This window comes from Anarrhichthys ocellatus, unplaced genomic scaffold, assembly GCF_004355925.1.
Source record: "Anarrhichthys ocellatus isolate YVR2014 unplaced genomic scaffold, GSC_Weel_1.0 scaffold19, whole genome shotgun sequence".
NCBI classification, from domain to species: Eukaryota; Metazoa; Chordata; class Actinopteri; order Perciformes; family Anarhichadidae; genus Anarrhichthys; species Anarrhichthys ocellatus.
This window is the reverse complement of record NW_022280049.1, coordinates 42055-49601: the sequence shown is the minus strand read 5'-3', so window position 1 is coordinate 49601 and position 7547 is coordinate 42055.

The window sequence follows — 7547 nt, the reverse complement described above, 5'->3', positions numbered from 1 at the left end:
TTACACTCTCAGCCACCATACACATATACATACACACACACACACACACACACACACACACACACATGCTCATGACTGCTGTGAGGAAAGGTTCTACCTTGGCATGGACTTGCTTGCATTTTGCTTGGCCACTGAGTTTACGAATTGCATGAAATATGCATATTACAAATAAACTATGCTTACACTGGTCTTTGACTTTGTTACAGGCATACGTCCACACTCACTAACTCACTAACTCACTCACACACACAAACACACTTGCCAAAGTCCTTTCTGTGCTCCAGCTGGGGACCCAGCTGCAGTGATGTCATTGCTTGCTGCCACTTTGCTGATTGTGACTCTTATTGAAAGCAGAGCACTTTGATTCGGCTTCAAGAGCGGTCACCGTGCACAGAGCGCACGCATACACACAACACCAACACTAAAATAGACTGCACACACTTAAGCACATACGTACACGTACAGTTCATACCATCAGCATATTTTGAGCGTGTGCGCGCACACACACACGCACACACACACACACACACACACACACACACACACACACACACACACACACACAGTGTCGGATCATATCACCATCATATCACCATCACTTTAACAGCACTTTTCTAAAGTAGACAAACAGTGTGAATACTCAGTAGATGAGCTGGAAAGCAGGATGAGAGGGGAGGAAAGCAAAAAGGTTGTGCCCCTGAAGACTTGATCCAGAGAGAGAGAGAGAGAGAGAGAGAGAGAGAGAGAGAGGGAATGCAGCATTAACAGTTTGCTTTGAGAGCAGAGATAAGAGAAATGGAGTTACGCAATGAGGGAATGTCGCCTTTGCCTCTCAAAGCTATCCCCAAATACATCCATCTCCCTCACACACATGTAAGTTTATTCACACACAGCCACACAGCACGCTGACAAACACGCACCCATAACCGTGTGCAGACTTAGGTATTGACACACACACACACCAAATAATCTTTGCCAGAAATTTTTTTTAAACTATCAAAATCTGATATAAAACATCATTCTCCTCTTAACCTCCCCAACAGACGCACATACACACACTGACAAAAAGACGCACATACACACACACTGACAAAATCAGTTACAAGACTCTGTGAAAGTCCTGCCAGTGTAAAAAGCTGCAAACATATGAGAACAGTTCTGAACAGTTTCCCCATATTACGGTCCATCTGGAACTGTCCCAGCACTCCCCTTTTCCTTCTGCGCTGGCCTGCGCTCTGTGTCCTCACTGCCAGTGGCACAATCTCAAGTTCTCAACCCTCCATCACCTCCTCCACCACCCCCCACCCACGGGACCTTTCTACCCATTCATGTCCCCAGACCCTCTCCGTTTGCCTCTTTCTAAACCTTTTCTAAACCTCTAAACCTTAAACCTTTTTGCCCTGTCCCCTTCACGTCCCCCCTTTCTCTCCCCCTTCCCCTTCCCCTTCCCCTCTTCTTCCCTCTGCCTTGTATACACTCGTCTGTTGGCATGTCCTCTGTCTTTCCAGCCTTTGAAGGCTTTTCAGGCTGCTAATAAAAGACAGGTCCCCACCACAACAAAAGGGCTCAGCGCTGCCTTTGAATAAACAGTTTATTTCGCTTTTTTTTTCTCCCCCCCAACCCCCCTACACCCCACCCCTGCGTGTGTTTTTTCACTCTTGGCTAAGGGGGAAATATGTGCACTTGCTATGTTTTTTTCCATGTGATCACAATGCTCTGGAACAGATTAACAGAAGACGAGGGAGGGAGAGAGAGGGATGAAAAGAGCGGAAGACGGAACCCGAAAGAGAGAGCAGGTAACTGTGGCAACCTTGGCCTTCAGAGTAGACAGGCAGTGTGTGTGAGTGTGTGTGTGAGCGTGTGTGTTGTGTATATGTGTGCGTCTGTCAGTCAGTCAGTCAGTCAGTATCTCAGTGCTGACTCGGACCACATTGCTCAGGGGTCGTGGGACACACGCTCACCTCCCATCTCAGCATCTTATCTTCGGAGCAGTGCAGCACACTCCTACAAGCACCTGTAGTCTGCACTCTGCGGTAAACTCCCCAAACCACATTAGGCCTGTGTACACTGGCAACACCTGGCTTTTCCCAAGGGGATTCAAATAAACATCTAGTTGAAGAGAGACCTGTTTTGTTGGATAAACTGGAACAACCTGGCTTTGAATCTGAGCGTAATCCACCACATCCAGAGGAATCACGTCAAAGTTAAGTTGACAATTTGTCCTGTTTACATGTGTAGAAATATTTATCTGGTAGGAATGACTTATAAGGCATATTTGAAAAGGTGTATTTCCCCCCCCGAATGTAAATATGTTCTCAGTTTGCTGGAACTGTGTGGCTCTGCTAGCTAGAAAGACACTCTGCTACTGATCGGAGCCCTGGGCCAGGCTGGGCAGGGCAGAGTGCTCCCTCCAGCAGATCTGGACAAACAAACACAGCTCAAAATATTTAAAATGTATGAGGTGAACCTTACTTCGTCTCATCAGACACTTTTACAAACTTCAACATGGGCGAAACTCACTTGGAATATATGTTTATTAAGCATTAGTAATGTGTGTTTTCAAGAGCTTAGAACGAATTCAACTACTTTCTTGCCCGGGTTTGTTTCCCCGCTCATTTCAACCCAACCCACACAAGCCACAGCCAGACTGTAACACAACCAAACGCTGCACCAGACCAAACCACAGCTCGATGCTCCACATCCACCAACAAACTCTCTCTCAACCTCTAACGCTTTCTGGCTCATTATTTTCTTGTTCGTCCACCACTTCTTCCTCTGTCCTCTTCTGTTGTTCGCCTACCTTTAGCCTTCCTACTCCCTCCTCTGTTTCGCTCTTTGACTCTTTTTATTTCATTTTTTTCTGGCACTGGCAGGCTGTGTTGCCACAGAACAGAGCTCAAAGTAAATAAATGGTCATTTTTCGGCCTCTTTCTCTTGGAAGAAGAATAACAGCATGTGTGTGTAAAGGTTTGTATTAACTGTGTAAGTATGTGTGTGTGTATCCATCCATCAGTGTGTACATATGTGTGAATAAATGTGAGCGTATGTGTGTATGTGTGTATGTGTGTATGAGGCAGCAAACCACAGGCTTATTGGAGCTATTAGAGAGCTGGCTGAGCAGCACAGCATAGCAGCACCAGATGGGCAACTAGAAGTACAGTGCATGTAGACATACACTACACACATATAAAACACACACTGCATACATGAAACACACACTTTGTACACAGACACGTGGTGCACATTAATATTGAAAGATTGACAGATGGAATATTAATACATACAACACACATGTGCATAAACAGACTTTGAAATGGATGCAAACAAATTGATTACACACATGTACACATGCACAGCTGCCACACACTCTGGAGCCCCATGATGCTCCCGATGAGTGATGGACGGAGTCAGAGTGAAGACGGGTGACACCACAGAGCATCCCTTCATCTCTGTCACTCGGCTAATCCCTCTCTCCGCTCATCCATTACGTCACTCTGCCTCTCGCCATGCAGACACCCCCTCCAAACCCTTTTCCCGCTCTGTGCGTCAATCGCTTACTCTTTCCTTTCTGAGTTTGCCGACTTTCCTCCCTAAGATCTATCTTTTTTGCTTTTTTCTCTCCTTCCTCTACTCTCACTCTCCTTTGTTTGGTTCTAATAAAAAACAAGAAGGAAATTTCATAAATGTTTTTAAATTTTTACTATGACATACTGTCCCATCCGTGCAGTGCCTCGTGCAGATGTGGAAGTGATACTCAACTTCTAGAGCGCAAGCATTTCAGACCAAAATATATAGATGCGTCGGCCACCCCACCCCCCTCCTTCCTTCACGTTCGCAGTAAGGTGTTGTGAAACATAGAGAAAGCATCAGAACACACAAAAAAAAGTTGCACTTTTGTGAAGAATGTCAAGTCGCGAGGTAATTATGCTAGGCTAAGTGACCTAAATCCTTGCTTGATAACGCTAGCTACCTAAAACATCAAGTAAAAATATGATTTAGCCTTTTTAGTTGAATTCCTTAGTGGGCCAACACATATGGAAGGTCGCCTTCAGCTCGATGCTTCAAACTGATTTATTGTAACCTGATTTGTCAGATTTCTCTCCAGAATTGCTGTCAAAAACACTTCTCAGAATAAATGATTTATTCGCTCAAGATCTGCACGTTGCATTTTATTAGGATCATATTCTAACCTGTCCAAAAAGCTCTCCTTCCCAGTGTTTTGAATCCCACAAAACATATCACACTTATCAGCTTCCCAGAAGTCACAGCAGCTTGTCTAGAATTTCTTATTTTCCTTGCAATGTTCCCTTTGCGTCTCCCTCTTGGCCAGTAGGAATTTACTACAAGCTCCAGCGTTACCCCTAACGTTCTCCCATTTGTCATCCATCAGGCTCTGCAAAGTTATTGGAACGTTGCAGTCGTGCTTCCCGTGGCGTGGATGCGGCCAGCGGGCACGTTCTTGGGGTTGCAGTAAAACAAGCGTCTAATGACACCCCCTGTAACCACAGCAAAGGGGGTGCACGCGTCACCAGCGCTAACCCAGGAAATGCTTTGGTTGGCCACAGGGTAATTGGGACTGTCCCATGTAATTTGGGCGGAGAGGCAGGCAAGTTTGGCCGGCACTCCTGCACTTGTCTCTCCCTGGCTGTTGGTCAACCACACAGCACCACAGAAACGACAAAGGGATGGAGGGAGGGAGGAGGAGGGGATAGAGGCGATAGGAGATAAGGCTGGAGTTGAGGAAATTGGGAGTCGAGTAAAGACAGAATACTGAGAGGGTGCATGGAAAGAAATCCGTCAATAGAAAGCAGAGGGAAACTGCAGAGATTGACGGAGCGGATGAGCAGTGTGTGTGTGTGTGCATGTGTGTGTTTAAAGGAGTGTCACTGCGAGTAGAGAAAGTGAAGCGTGGCGTGTGTATGGTGGGCATTATTTTTCCCCACACAGGTTCTCCTACGCTGAGGCAGATGGAAAATAGGAAAGGGGAGCAGGGGGAAATTCAGCTTAGTCAGGTCTTCTGCTCCAGCAGGATACTCATCGCAGTGTGTGCGCGTGTGTGTTTTCTCTGTCTGTCAGGTCCTCTTCACAAGCAGCACTAACTTTAAGTGGGACCGACAGCTCTAAGACTAAAGAGTTCTGTGTGCTAGTCTAAAACCACAGGTGTGTGTTTGTATGCACACACTTGCACCAACTGTATGCTGTGTGTGTACATTTTCAGTGTATACATATTTCTGCTTTGGTGTGTGTATCGGTTCAGATGTGGTGGTCATGCATAAGTGTGTGTTCATGTTTGTGTGGGAATGCGGGACAATACAGTACGTAACTGACTATCAGGTGTTTCTGTGTGTGTGCCTTCAGTACGTGAGTTAAACCTTCCTAAACACACAACTGTGTACTGGAGCGTGTGTAACCTCTTTGTGTTTGTAGTGGCTGCTGTGTCATACCTGTCTGTCTCGGCAGATTTTTACGTATTAGAGGAATTAGACGGCTTGTTCCGCATGTTGTCTGCGTGTGTGTGTTCTGTCTGCCTATCTGTCTGTGTTTTCTTGGCTCGCTTGTGTGTGTTTGTGTGCATGAGCAGAAATATGTCTGCGCTCGGCTTAGGCTTATATGTGTGTGTGAGCGTGCATATAGAAATGTGCAAGAATGTGCGTGTGTGTTGCAGGCTATGGGGTCACCGGCAGGTCCTCATCTCCTCAGACCAGACCAGACCAGACGATGAGGAGGGGAAGCAGCTTGGTGCGGTGCAGAGTGCAGCGGTGTGCTGTGTAGCAGTCTCCAATATGGGACATGGCCTTGGGCTGCGACTAAATGAAAAATGAAACAGTGCAGCAGCAGGGCCTTAAATGTTTGTAAATCGGAGACGGGCTAAACCGGGCTGAACACAAAAACACACACAGAGCAGACTCCAAATATATCTCCCACAGAACAGCACCCTCTGACCCGCTTTCCTGGCCTGGTTCTGGCCCAAATCCAAACCTAGTCAGGTACACACGAAAGGCGTTTTCTCCACCAGTGGCCTGCCTTAGGTTTGTTTTCCTTTTAAAGGCTGCTTTGTTTTCATGATTAATCAGACTGAAGGGTTCACAAGCAGGATTCATGACCGCAATTGAATGCATTTTTAACTTCAATAAACAAAATATTTAGCAAGTGTTGTTGTTCTTTGCCCCAGTTTCTTGCGTAACAGTAATATGTTTAACAAAGCACAGATGCTGTATCAGCCTGGAGACATAGGTCTGCGTTACAGAGGGAGAGAGACTTTTTCAGAATGTCCCTACCTTTGGTTCAGCCACAATAAACACATCTTCCAAAGGCGGACCAAGCCCAAGAAACACTCTGACCTTTCTCTGTACAATGCTGACCTATTCAATTGGTATCATGTTTGCTTTGTGACATTTGGGTTCTGCTCTCCACACGCGGCTGGTGGGGGGGATTTGGGGTAATACAGGAATAAGCTTAAGTGAAAACGCAGGAGAGGAAGGGAGGAGGAGGTGTAAAATGTGATGGAACAGGAGACGAGAGACAAAATGGGAGAGATATACAGAGTGAGAGACAAAATGGGGTGAGGTGAGGGGTAGGGGGTCCTGCCATAAACAGAGGGAGTTCAAGGTACACTTTGTGCTAGGGACCAAGATAATTTTAAGCCTTTTTTGCTGCACTTGAGGTTATGAGTTGTTTCAATTCAGGAAGGACTCGCCAAGTCAAAACAGTTCCAGTATCCCTGCACCAGCACTGCAGACAACGCCAAACCTCTGCACAGCTGGGAAAGTCCAATCTGACTCATTTGTGGATTCCATTCAAAGTCATTGCATCTACAGATGGAGAAATACCGCTGCATGTAAATAAGACTGGGATAGGGAAATACAACACTGTGCAGGCCGTTCTTTCCTCTCATCCATTTCAACACGTAGCCCAATGAACAGTAGCTACTGACCAAATGTCAATCATGTGTGACCCCCATTGCATGACACTGAATTGCTTTTTCTCCTTTTCAAAGTAACTTTAAGTATTAATGTACTGAGATGGATTAAGGATGTGAATTAAGTAGAGAGATGGTGGTGATTAACTCAGTTATGCTTTGTGATTTATTCATATTTGAGACTATTGAAGTGACCTGCAGCTCTAGCATCTTTATTCTCAACAGGTCTCAACACCCACAATGTTTCTCTACTGTTATGTGAGTGAAAAAATGCACTACAATCTTTAAGCCTTGCTTTCATTCATTCTGTTGTTGTTCTTTCATACGTGTTCCCATCCGTCCATCAATCCGTCCATCAGTCTGTGTAGTCCACACTCTTCCTTGTCTTCTACTCTCATCCCTCCCTCCTGCTCTCTCTTTCTCTGTCCTCTTCTTCTTTCATCTCAGGCCAGACATGCCCAACTGTAGCCAATTAGCATTTTTCTCCCTTTCCTCTTCCTCCCCTCCCCCCTTCTCTTCCCCTCCGATTTTGCCCTCTCTTCTCTCCTCTTTCTGTTTGTTGTGTAAATTAGATTTGGGGGCTCTAGACAGATTTTGTACTGTTTAAGCTCTCTCTTTATTCTCTCAT